Consider the following 13,405-nt stretch of genomic DNA (forward strand, 5'->3'; position numbering starts at 1 on the left):
CAGCCATGGGGCCTCAACCACCTCCCTGGGCAACCCATTCCAGCCTCTCACCACTCTCATGGTGGAGAACTTCCTTCTCATGTCCAGTCTGAATCTCCCCACCTCCAGCTTTGCTCCATTCCCCCCAGTCCTGTCACTCCCTGACAACCTAAAAAGTCCCTCCCCAGCTTTTTTGTAGCCCCCTTCACATCCTGGAAGGCCACAAGAAGGTCACCTGGGAGCCTCCTCTTCTCCAGCCTGCACAGCCCCAACTCTTTCAGTCTGTGCTCACAGCAGAGCTGCTGCAGCCCTCTGAGCATCCTCCTGGCCCTGCTCTGGACACTCTTCAGCATCTCCACGTCCCTCTTGTAATGGGGGCTCCAGAACTGGATGCAGTACTCCAGGTGGGGTCTCAGCAGAGCACAGCAGAGGAGAAGAATCACCTCCCTGGCCCTGCTGGCCACACTTCTGCTGCTGCAGGAGAAGTGATCTTATCTTGCCCTACTCAGATCTGAGCTGGTAATGAGCAATCAGACCTTCAGAATGGGGCTTTTCTAATCAATTTGTGTAGTCTTTCTGTGACTGGCACATTTTCAAATGAATTTGCTCTGGCATTTCTAGCAGTCACAGCCCCAGAATCATCTAGAGGGCTGTGCAAATCTCCCTAGTGGTCAGCTGAGCTTGTTAAAGTGTCAGAAATGTGTCACTTTGGCGTCTCTTTGCAGCCTACAATTAAGGCACAGGAAATAGCCTGTGCTGGGTAGTGCAATTCCTCAAACAATAGAGCAGGTTTATATTCTGTGTATTTTCATCTCAGGCTCGTGTTGCAAATTCATCTGACACAGGACTGTCAGGTTACATTATCTTCCAAAGGGTTCTTGAGAGGAATGTGTAAGCAAACATCCCAAAGAAGATGGAAAGCTTCCCAGGAGTTGTGTCTTGGACAGATTTGCTCTGAAAACAGTCAAGAAGTCATTAAAGGGCCAGGCCCAGAGAGTGGTGGTGAATGGAGCCACATCCAGTTGGTGGCCAGTCACTAGTGCTGTCCCCCAGGGATCAGTGCTGAGCACAGTCCTGTGCAATATCTTCAATGATGATCTGGACCAGGGGATTGAGTCCAGCAGCAGTAAGTTTGCAGAGGACACCAAGCTAGGAGCAGCTGTGGAGCTGTTGGAGGGTAGCAGAGCCCTGCAGAGGGACCTGGACAGGCTGCATGGGTGGGCAGAGGCCAATGGGATGAGATTGAACAAGGCCAAGGGCAGGGTTCTACACTTTGGCCACAACCCCAAGCAGCACTACAGGCTGGGGCCAGAGTGGCTGAGAGCAGCCAGGCAGAGAGGGAGCTGGGGGTGCTGGGAGAGAGCAGCTGCAGAGGAAGCAGCAGTGTGCCCAGGTGGGCAGCAGAGCCAATGGCAGCCTGGCCTGGTTCAGGAGCAGTGTGGGCAGCAGGACAAGGGAGGTTCTTCTGCCCCTGTGCTCAGCACTGCTCAGGCCACCCCTTGAGTGCTGTGTCCAGTTCTGGGCTCCTCCATTGCAGAGAGATGTTGCAGTACTGGAAGGTGTCCAGAGCAGGGCAGCAAGGCTGGGGAGGGGCCTGGGGCACAGCCCTGTGAGGAGAGGCTGAGGGAGCTGGGGGGGTGCAGCCTGCAGCAGAGGAGGCTCAGGGCAGAGCTCATTGCTGTCTACAACTACCTGAAGGGAGGTTGTAGCCAGGTGGGGTTGGGCTCTGCTGCCTGACACCCAGCAAGAGAACAAGGGGACACAGTCTCAAGCTGTGCCAGGGCAGGTTCAGGATGGTTGTTAGGAGGAAGTTGTTGGCAGAGAGAGTGATTGGCATTGGAATGGGCTGCTCAGGGAGGTGGTGGAGTTGCCACGCCTGGAGGTGTTGAAGCCAAGCCTGGCTGGGGCACTTAGTGCCATGGTCTGGTTGATTGGCCAGGGCTGGGTGCTAGATTGGGGTGGCTGAGCTTGGAGGACTCTTCCAACCTGCTTGATTCTATGATTCTAAGCTGAAGGGAGACCTCATTGCTCTGTACAGCTGCCTGAGAGGAGATTGCAGTGAGGTGGGAGTTGGTCTCTGTCCCTAGTATCAGATGATAGAATGAAAGGAAATGACCTGAAATTGCACCAGGGGAGGTTTAGGTTGGATATTAGTAAAAAATTCTCTCCTGCAAGAGTGGTCAGGCATTGGAACATTTGAATTTAGCTCAAAGATCTCCTTAGCTGGGATTTTTATTGCAGATTCATTGAGTTGGTTTGGTTTGGAAAGACTTCTAAGATCATCAACTCCAACCATTATCTAACTATCAAGTCTGGTGCTGAACTATGCCCCTCAGCACCACATATCTGAGTCATTTAAAGTGGGGAGATGAGGATTCAACCACCCCCCCCTGGGGATCCTGCCCCATTATTTGAGAACCCTTTCAGTAAAGAAGTTTCTTCTGATGTCCAACCTCATCCTCCTCTGGTGCAACCTGAGGCCATTTGAGCTCTGTTAGGGTATCAGCTCTCTGTGAACATTACTTACATGGCACTTCTTTCTGTGGCTGCATGAAATGTGCCTGGAAGGGCTGGGGTGACAGCCCAGAAAGAAAACCTTTCTTATAGTTACTGAGGGAGACTTCACACTTCAGTTTCTGGAGTTGGGAGAGGGGAAAAGCAGGATAAATGGGCACTGCTTCCTTTGGTCTCTGGGGATATCATATCCTCTAAGAAGTAATCTGGGAGCTGGATAACAGCAAACACCTTTTCAGAGGAGCAAATACAGAAATATAATGTGATAAATCAAAGAGAAGAGTATAAAAGATAAAGGTGCCTTCAGCCTGGGAAGATTTAAAGGAGAGCAAGATAGCAGTGAGAGCATTATCTGGGCATGGAGAGCAAAGCCTGATGGAAAAGCACTGTGCTCAAACAGTCCTGCCTGGAAACCCAAGAGAAGTGTAAATAGGTAGAAGGAAAGCAAACCTTTAGAGTGGTCGTTGGAGATATTGTCTGAGGACAGCTTGGGAAGCTGAAAAAGAAGGATTTTGGAGAGTGAATGTGCCAAAGGACTTGAGAACTTCAAAAAAGAAGTTAGGAATGTTCTTGAGGTTCTGCTTGAATCCCTCTCCAGATAGATCACAAGGAAGAAAGAAGAAAAGAAATAAGGAAGGAAGAAAGAAGAGAGGAAGAGAGGAAGGAAAGAACTCAGAAGTAAGGAACTTGGAAGGAAGGAACTTAGAAGGAAAGAAGGAACTCAGAAAGAACTCGGAAGGAAGGAAGGAAGGAAGGAAGGAAGGAAGGAAGGAAGGAAGGAAGGAAGGAAGGAAGGAAGGAACTTGGAGGGAAGGAAGGAACTTGGAAGAAAGAAAGAAGGAAGGAAAGAAGGAAGGAACTCATAAGGAACTTGGAAGGAACTCAGAAGGAAGGAACTTGATATAAATAAAGAAAGAAAGAAAGAAAGAAAGAAAGAAAGAAAGAAAGAAAGAAAGAAAGAAAGAAAGAACTCAGAAGAAACTCAGAAGGTAGGAAGGAAAGAACTCAGAAGGAAGCACCTCAGAACTCGGAAGGAAGGAAGGAAGGAAGGAAGGAAGGAAGGAAGGAAGTAATGAAGAAAGAAAGAAATAAAGAAAGAAAGAAAGAAATAAAGAAAGAAAGAAAGGGAAAGGAAGGGAGAGAAAGGAAGGGAAGGAAGAAAGAAAAGAGGGAAGGGAAGGGAAGGGAAGGGAAGGGAAGGGAAGGGAAGGGAAGGGAAGGGAAGGGAAGGGAAGGGAAGGGAAGGGAAGGGAAGGGAAGGGAAGGGAAGGGAAGGGAAGGGAAGGGAAGGGAAGGGAAGGGAAGGGAAGGGAAGGGAAGGGAAGGGAAGGGAAGGGAAGGGAAGGGAAGGGAAGGGAAGGGAAGGGAAGGGAAGGGAAGGGAAGGGAAGGGAAGGGAAGGGAGTGAAAGGAAGAAAATTCTTCTGCAGGGGACACAAGAGGTGCACAGGATGGTGGCACTGGGAATGAGCCAGGGAGGCTGCCTCCAGCAGCAAAGATGGGATTCTGGGGGTATCTTAGACTGCTATTCCTACTTCCAGCAGTTATCTCTAGGTTGAATCCTCGACGTGTTTCAGACCCATCAGAGTTCCTGTGCTAGAGCTGTTGGATCTGTGCTCAAATGTGCTCCTTTCACCCTCTGCTCTCCTAATGTCTGACGGGAGTTTCGGTCTGGCTGCTGGGAGCGAGCAGCCCCTTCAGAGCTGTCAACAAGCTTTTAGGAGAACTTTGTCCACCTGGCAGTTAGCATTTCTGAAGCCACATGCTTCTCACGCCCCTTCCCCTCCCCCCCAAGCTGAGGAAATATAGTCATCTGTTCTAAATTATGTTTAAAAATTAATATACAGCTCCATACTTAGAGGAATCTGAACCTTGGAACTCTTCTTGCTGCTGCTGCTGCTGCTGCTGCTGCTGCACTTTTCTTTCCATGGGTAAAATCGACTCTCTTCAGGAAAAATCACCCCAGTTACCTGAGGGTAACTCCCAGATGCCCAGGACAGTTAGAGAACATCCTTTTCCAGGTGGGAAGCAGTGAGTCACGGGGATGACAAAGAGAAATATGATTCACAGTGTCACATTTTAAGGTGTTTCAGTTCCTCAGCCATCAGAGGTAATGAATCACCAATGCTTTACTGATCTCCCAGTGCCTCTAACGTTTTGTTCTAACAGCTGCTTTCTGATGGCTGTCAGCTTTGGGAGCCTTGCTCTAAAAACTAGCAAAAAGCCTTAAAAACCTGCATTAGGGGTTTGACTACAAGCTCCTGGCCTGTGCAAGCAGCCTCATGGCTCCTCAGACACAGCCACTCAGATTTTTGGCCCAGGCATCTGAAGTGTTCATTGCAGTTTGGATCAGAAAGTAGAGAATCAGAGAATCATAGCATTGATCAGGTTGGAAGAGAGCTCTAAGCTCAGCCAGGCCAACCTAGCACCCAGCCCTGGCCAACCAACCAGACCATGGCACTAAGTGCCCCAGCCAGGCTTTGGTTGAACACTTCCAGGGATGGTGACTCCACCACCTCCCTGGGCAGCCCATTCCAATGGCAGATCACTCAGCAGAGGGATCTGAGGAGCCGAGGGAAAAAGACTGTTTGAGAGGTAGTTGTAGTGAGGCTGAAGCTGAACTCTTCTCCCAAATTACTAATGACAGGACAAGAGGAAATGGCCTCAAGTTGCATCAGTGAAGGTTTAGGTTGGTTGTTGGGAGGAAGTTCTTTCCTGAGCAGGTGGTCAGGCACTGGAACAGGCTGCCCAGGGGGGTGGTGGAGTCACCATCCCTGGAGGTGTTTAAAAGGAGAGTGGATGTGGTGCTTGAGGCTATGGTCTAGTGATGAAGGCTGCTGGGATGAAGGTTGGACTGGATGATCCTGGTGGTCCTTTCCAACCGTAGTGATTCATAGTGATTAGATGTTGTGCTGAGGGATTTGGTTTAGTCAAGGACCTGTCAGTGTGAAACTAATGATTGGACTCAAAGAGCTTGAGGAGCTTTTCCAATCTAAGAGATTCTGTGATTCTGTGAGATTGAACACAGAAGGTGTGTGAGTTGGGATGGGCATTCATCCTAGCCTTTACAAGCAGGGCAAGGTTTTGGTGGGTATTGGTAATACTGACTTTTATACACCCCCCTGAGAACTATTTCCTTGAGCTTTTAGGAGGCAGGAGGGATCTCCACAGCACCTGGCTTTCTCTTCTCATTTCCTCTTGGCTCCAGGCTTTTTATAGAATGATCCCTTTGCCCTATAAACTTCCAGGGAATTTCAATGTAAAATGAACCAGGCAGAATGCAACATTCACCTCCCCTCCACACCCCCCCACCAGGAACATTCTCTGTGCTTGAAGATGTAACAGCATCTACAGCGACAGCAATCATGGCAACAGCAATCTCATTGCTAACCTCATTTCTGTCACTCTCTGGATGAGCTCCTAACCTGCATCATTCCCTGTTTCAGGAATAAGGCTGTTCAGAATGCATTTCATGCAACATTTGCCTTTCTTGTTTATCCTCGTGTGGAAAGCTCTCTGTCTTGCAGTGTTTAGCAACTCACTTCTGTGAAAACAAGAACGTTTTCATCCCTCTAAATCACTCTTTTATAGTCCACTCACATGGTCTTCTAAGGTCTGTACCTATGGACTCCTAGTACAGATCATGAATTTTCCTGCCTCCTTCCCAACCATGAATTTCAGTAGGCATTGTGGCTTGCTTTAAGATGCTCAGCTTGGAATTTGTCCTTGTTCCATAGGCAGCACTCCTACCTCATCCTTCCAGCCATGTGTCTTCTGCTTCTCTCCTTTCACACGGTGCATTCATACTTGTTCATTCTAGGTTTTGTTTTAATCTATATTGCTTTGGTATTTCATCTCCTTTACCCTTGTTTGCCTGTCATAGAATCACAGAATCAAACAGGTTGGAAGAGACCTCCAAGCTCAGCCAGTCCAACCTAGCACCCATCCCTGGCCAATCAACCAGACCATGGCACTAAGTGCCCCATCCAGGCTTTGCTTGAACACCTCCAGGGACAGCAACTCCACCACCTCCCTGGGTGGTCTAGGCTGGATGTTAGGAGGAAGTTGTTGGCAGAGAGAGTGATTGGCATTGGAATGGGCTGCCCAGGGAGGTGGTGGAGTTGCCATCCCTGGAGGTGTTGAAGCCAAGCCTGGCTGGGGCACTTAGTGCCATGGTCTGGTTGATTGGGCAGGGCTGGGTGCTAGGTTGGCCTGGCTGAGCTTGGAGCTCTCTTTCAACCTGGTTGATTCTATGATTCTGTGCCAGTGATGTAGAGAGTGGTCTGATGGTAACCTGGCAGTGCTGGGTGAATGGTTGGCCTTGATGATTTTAAAAGCCTCTTCCAACCCAAACGACTCTCTGATCCTGTGGTGCTTAGCACACACTGGGTCCAGCAGCCTTTGTGTTTGGAGCAGCACAGCCTTTGTGTTCGGAGCAGCACACCTTGCAAGCACATGGTACTGTGCTGACTCAAGGGTGTAGGGAGCTTAGGAGATGGAGGATTTTCCTGAGTAGCTGACTTCAGGAAATAATCTAGTGGAGTGTTACTGAGGTTTGTGCCTTATTTCCTATTAGAATTTATCTGATTCAATTTCTTGGGCTTTTTCACACCTCACTGAGTGAAAGAATATCCACTGCCCTCTGTTTTCTCCTTGCAAAGGCATTATGCTCTGTAATCAAATCACTCCTCAGTCCTCTCTTTTAATAAGCTAACCAGATTTGAGCATTAAGCTTTTAACAGCAAGATGTTTTCTCCAGCAAATAGAATAACTGCCGTGGTTATCTTCAGAGCTCTCTTGAGGCTTCTAAACCCCACTATAAATGCAGCCACCAAAACTGCACGCTGTATTTCGCTGCTAGACTCACCTATGCTTCACACAGGGATGAAATCACTTCTCCTTCATGGATTAGAGGGTTCAAGCAGTATTTTTCACTAATACATGTCACTCAGAGGTATTAATGAGGTTGTCTCCCCTGCTGTGAGTTTTAATTCTTCTCAGAGTCTCTGCTTTCCAGGGCAGAGCTCTGCATTCTCTTGGTATCTCCCATCTGTTGAGAGACATTTTGGTGTGTGCTTCCCTGCCTTTGGTATTATTTACCAGCTTCTCAAAGGCCCAAAATTTTAGCAGAAGCACTTTTTCTCCTGACTTTGTAATTTCCATTGTCAGATAGACACAGGGGAGAACTGAGGTCCCATGCAAATCCCTCATGAAAGGTTTCCTGCACTGGTGACATTCATAACATGATTCCTTTCTCACACACTGCTGAGAAGTGCTTACTGAGTAATTTGCACTGGTTTGTAGTTTACACAACACTGGTTTGGGTAGTGAACCAGAAGTGATCCTTGGGTGCTCAAAGTCCTGTATTCCCTGTAGGGGGAATCACATTGGGTGACTCTGTGCTCCACAACCTCCCTGGGCAACCTCTGCCAGTGTCTCACCACCCTCACTGCAAAGAACTTCTTCCTAACATCCAATCTAAATCTCCTCTCTTCCAGGAGGAAGTTGTTGGTAGAGAGAGTGATTGGCATTGGAATGGGCTGCCCAGGGAGGTGATGGAGTTGCTGTCCCTGGAGGTGTTGAAGCAAAGCCTGGATGAGGCACTTAGTGCCATGGTCTGGTTGATTGGCCAGGGCTGGGTGCTAGGTTGGGCTGGATGATCTTGGAGGTCTCTTCCAACCTGCTTGATTCTATGATTCTATGAACTCCTTCTATCTGACGTTGATTCTATGAACTCCTGTCTGATGTTGATTCTATGCATGGTGGTCTTGCAGTCCATGCAGCTGAGCAGTCAGGCAGGTGCTCCCATGGCAGCACACACAGGCTTGCTCTGCCTTCCCTGTCTGCTTTCTGGTCCAGTGGTTGCATAACAGAGAGCTCCTGGGGATCTGAGCTCATGCAGGGGGGGATTTTCAGGACAGTGAGTACAAACAGGATGCTCACTTAGCACTCCTCAGAAATTTAGCTCAGAACAAGTTTTTTTTTGGTGAGCTGTTGGGACTTACTGTTTATCTCAGGCTCTGACACAAGGTAAAAGCTTTTCCTAGCTCTTCAATCAAAGCCAGGCTCACTGTAGGTGGATTTGTTTGGGCATCTCTTCATTATAAGCTGCTTTCTTGAGATGTCAAACTAAATGCACTCCATGAAATTACTGAAGCTCCAGGAGCCTCATTATGTTGAGCAGAGATGTGCTGTCAATGGACCCTTTCCAGAACCCCTTCCTGCCTCAGAAAAACTCCCACTATAAATATTTAAACTGAGAATATCCTTTTTTGTCTTCTTAATACCTTTTGACATGAGCTGCCAGGTGCTGGATCTATTTATACTTTCGTTTTGCTCTAATTTCATTTGGTGGATTGGTTTGGTGATTACATTTCCTTTGGAACACTGGAGCAAGTGGAGGCAATAATAGTAAATATCAATTAGGTGACATTTCAGATGAGCCTTTTTCAATGGGACTGCTAAGAATCCATCCATTTGCTTCATGGCATGGGCTAATTACTATTATGCTACACGTGGATAAATTGCATTAGTATTCTTTACCAGAGCTGCACCTTCAAAAGCAAAACCAAAGAGAAGATGAGGGCAGAAAAAGGAGTGGCAGTGGTAGATCAGTTGTGAAAGGCATAAATGGACATGTAGTTGAGATCACAAATGTGTCTGCTACCGAAAGGCAGCAACAGAGCAGCTAACTCATATCCTATTAGCATTCAGTTCTGACCCTGAACTACTGTCCTGGCAACACACTTAACCCCCAGGGGCTGTTGAGTGGGTTTTGTCCTGGGTAATTCGAGAATTAATCATAGAATGGCCTAGGTTGGAAGGGACCTCAAAGCTCAGACAGTTCCAACCCCCTGCCATAGGCAGGGACACCTCCCATTAGAACAGGTAGCTCAAGGTCTCATCCAACCTGGCCTTGAACACCTCCAGGGGGGGAGCAGCCACAACCTCCCTGGGCAACCCATTCCAGGCTCTCACCACTCTCATGCTCAGCAACTTCCTCCTCATGTCCATGTTGAACAACTTCCTTCTCACGTCCAGGTTGAACAACTTCCTTCTCACATCCAGGTTGAACCTACCCACCTCCAGCTTTGCTCCATTCCCCCCAGTCCTGGCACTCCCTGACAACCTCAAAAGTCCCTCCCCAGCTTTTTTGTAGCCCCCTTCAGATCCTGGAAGGCCACAAGAAGGTCACCTGGGAGCCTCCTCTGCTCCAGCCTGCACAGCCCCAACTCTTTCAGCCTGTCCTCCTAGGAGAGGTGACATCTATTAACTGTTTAGTTTGGTCTGGCTTGTCAACACTGCTGAAACCCTGCAGCTTCCACACCAGGCTGCAGAGCCTCATTCTCCTCAGAGTAACACATAATATATGTCCAACTTCTGTTGGGCTGCATCCCCTGATTAGAACAGTGGGTCCTGGAACACAATTACTGTTCATAGAATGCATGACATGAGAGTAACCCAAACTCATCCTCCAGATCAGCTCTTCCCTTTCACTCTCTTGAACTGCTGAAATTGAGGATTTTTTGCTGACAAAAGGGAAATAAAAAGAAGAGAAGAACAAATCATTGCAGTCGTATGTGAGGTTGAGATATTTTTGCCTCTTCTTCCTGAGGTGTTTTGTGTTGCTAAATACAATGGGGCTCAGCTTTTCAAGACAATGTGTCTCAGCTCACTGCCTTTGTCTGAAGGGCAGCACAATGAGGAGCTTCCTGCCTTATAAGAACACAGCCTGTGTCCAAGGCTCAAATATGATCACAACCAGCCCAGGCTTTTCCTACACTTCTGTAAGAGGTTGGTGTTTTTTCTCTGCCATTACTCTGCTATCTTGTCCCTGACTATTTGCACTTGAACTTCTTTTTTTGGTTGTTGTTAAGCTGGATGGAGAATTTTTATCTCATCCTGTTCTCTCCACATTTCTCTTCTAAATATTTAGAGTAAAAAAGAGCTAAATAAACAGAATTGCTTCCTGATCTCTGGGATATATTAACCTTTCTGGTGACTTTTCCTCTCTCCTTTCTTCCTGCTGGACTGCAAGGAAGGAAGGTGATGGGGGGTAGGGATTTGTGAGCTCCAGAGAAGCTCTTGCAGCAATCATAGAATCATAAGATCACAGAATCAAGCAGGTTGGAAGAGATCTCCAAGATCATCCAGTCCAACCTAGCACCCAGCCCTGCCCAATCAACCAGACCATGGCACTAAGTGCCCCAGCCAGGCTTGGCTTCAACACCTCCAGGGATGGCAACTCCACCACCTCCCTGGGCAGCCCATTCCAATGCCAATCACTCTCTCTGCCAACAACTTCCTCCTAACATCCAGCCTAGACCTCCCCTGGCACAGCTTGAGACTGTGTCCCCTTATTCTGTTGTTGGGTGCCTGGCAGCAGAGCCCAACCCCACCTGGCTACAGCCTCCCTGCAGGCAGCTGCAGACAGCAATGAGCTCTGCCCTGAGCCTCCTCTGCTGCAGGCTGCACACCCCCAGCTCCCTCAGCCTCTCCTCACAGGGCTCTGCTCCAGGCCCCTCCCCAGCCTTGCTGCCCTCCTCTGGACGCCTTCCATCACCTCAACATCTCTCTTGAATTGAGGAGCCCAGAACTGGACACAGCACTCAAGATGTGGCCTGAGCAGTTTTGAGTCCAGGGTCAGAAGAACCTCCCTTGCCCTGCTGGCCACACTGCTGCTGAGCCAGCCCAGGATGCCATTGGCTCTGCTGCCCACCTGGCCTCTGCAAAAAGAGAAGAGCAACTGATGCCAAATGGCAGGCCAAGGAGCAAGGGGTGGAAGTTGAGGCATAGGAAGCTTCATGGAAACATGAGGAGGAATTTTTTCCCCTGTGAGAGTAACAGAGCCTTGGAACAGGCTGCCCAAGGGGGTTGTGGAGTCTCCCTCTCTGCAGATATTCCAAACCCACCTCTGGCAGGGGGACTGGACCAGATGATCTTTCCAGGTCCCTTCCAGCCCTTGGCATTCTATGATTCTATGTGTTCCTGTGTGATCTGCTCTAGGTGATCCTGCTCTGGCAGAGGGGTTGGACTGGAGGAGCTTTCGAGGTCCCTCCCAACCCCTGACATTCTGTGAAGTGGCTTTAAAAAGCCCAGGCTAAAACACATCCCCACCCGAGGTGAGCTGAAGAGTTTTGTATGCCTTTTGGTATTCTCCTCCCCGAAGGAAAAAGCAGCATTAAACAGTGATGCTTAGATCCAAGGCTTGGCCACAAAGTACTATTTCAGCTCCATGATCAGCCAAGCAGATCAACCATCAAACTGGAATGTGTTTTAAATAAGGAGTGTGTCTCTGAGGAGACTCTTTCCTGAGTGGAAGAACATTTGTTTTAAGACACACATTGCACAGTGTTTAGAAAGAAGACAAAAACCCCAACCCTGAATCAACAAGCTAAAAACCAAAACCACCAACTCAAAACAGCCTATTGATTAGGAATCACTCCAGCAGAGACAGAAGAAAGAAAGAGAGAAAACCAACCCACAGAATCTGTATTTCCCCTGAAGCAGAAAGGTGTTTGGCAGATTGGTTTTCACCCTGCTTGGATTTAGAGTGTTCTTAAGTCTAATTTGATGATTGTTTCTATATTTGGGTGAAATAAACACTCTACCCTTCAGGCAGCTGCAGGCAGCAATGAGCTCTGCCCTGAGCCTCCTCTGCTGCAGGCTGCACCCCCCCAGCTCCCTCAGCCTCTCCTCACAGGGCTCTGCTCCAGGCCCCTCCCCAGCTTTGTCGCCCTCCTGTGGACACCTTCCAGTACTGCAGCATCTCTCTGCAATGGAGGAGCCCAGAACTGGACACAGCACTCAAGGGGTGGCCTGAGCAGTGCTGAGCACAGGGGCAGAAGAACCTCCCTTGTCCTGCTGGCCACACTGCTGCTGAGCCAACCCAGGATGCCATTGGCTCTGCTGCCTACCTGGGCACTGCTGCCTCCTCTTCAGCTTCCCTCTACCAGCTCCCTCTCTGCCTGGCTGCTCTCAGCCACTCTGTTCCCAGCCTGTAGTGCTGCTTGGGGTTGTTGTGGCCAAAGTGTAGAACCCTGCACTTGGCCTTGTTTAGTCTCATCCCATTGGCCTCTGCCCACACATGCAGCCTGTCCAGGTCCCTCTGCAGGGCTCTGCTACCCTCCAGCAGCTCCACAGCTGCTCCTAGCTTGGTGTCCTCTGCAAACTTACTGCTGCTGGACTCAATCCCCTGGTCCAGATCATCATTGAAGATATTGCACAGGACTGTGCCCAGCACTGATCCCTGGGGGACAGCACTAGTGACTGGCACTGAATGGAGCCCCTTGGTTGCTGCCCTCTTCTTACACAGACAAAAAAGCACTTGCTCTTGGTCTGTGTGTATGTGCTCAGCCTTCCAGGAGCTCGATGACATTTGAATCCATTGCCCAACAGCAGGCAGGTTCGGAAGGGTGTGAATTTGCAAAGAGAGCATAAGAATCCCTGCATGGTTCATAGAAGGGAAAGAATGACTCTAATGAAAGGAAGCAAGTGGTGAGGGGAAGGTTTTCTTCTATGCAGCAGCCATGCTGCTAAACAGCAGAGGAACTCCAGAGGACAAAACCTCAGTAAACAGCACAACCCCCAAGAACCTTAATCAGAATCCATCCTCTTTCAGAAATCAACATTGGTCTGCTCACAGAGACTCCCTGACAGTCAGCAGCCACTGCCTCTGGAGCTCACCAGGCCTTTTATTATAGATGAAGATAGCATTTGTATTTCTTGCCTTTTCTTTGGGTAAGTAGCTTATCCACCCCTTCTCCCTTTCAGAAAGCTCTCAGTGGCAGCACAGCCCCAGTGCTGCTGCTGAAGTGTATTCATTCCCCTCGCATCAGCATTCATCAGCTCCATAGAGCCAGTCCGGGGCTGGCAGGAGCTCAAGGGCAAGCAGTCATTTTTCTAATCAATGC

This window comes from Pogoniulus pusillus, chromosome 34, assembly GCF_015220805.1.
Source record: "Pogoniulus pusillus isolate bPogPus1 chromosome 34, bPogPus1.pri, whole genome shotgun sequence".
Classification (NCBI taxonomy): domain Eukaryota; kingdom Metazoa; phylum Chordata; class Aves; order Piciformes; family Lybiidae; genus Pogoniulus; species Pogoniulus pusillus.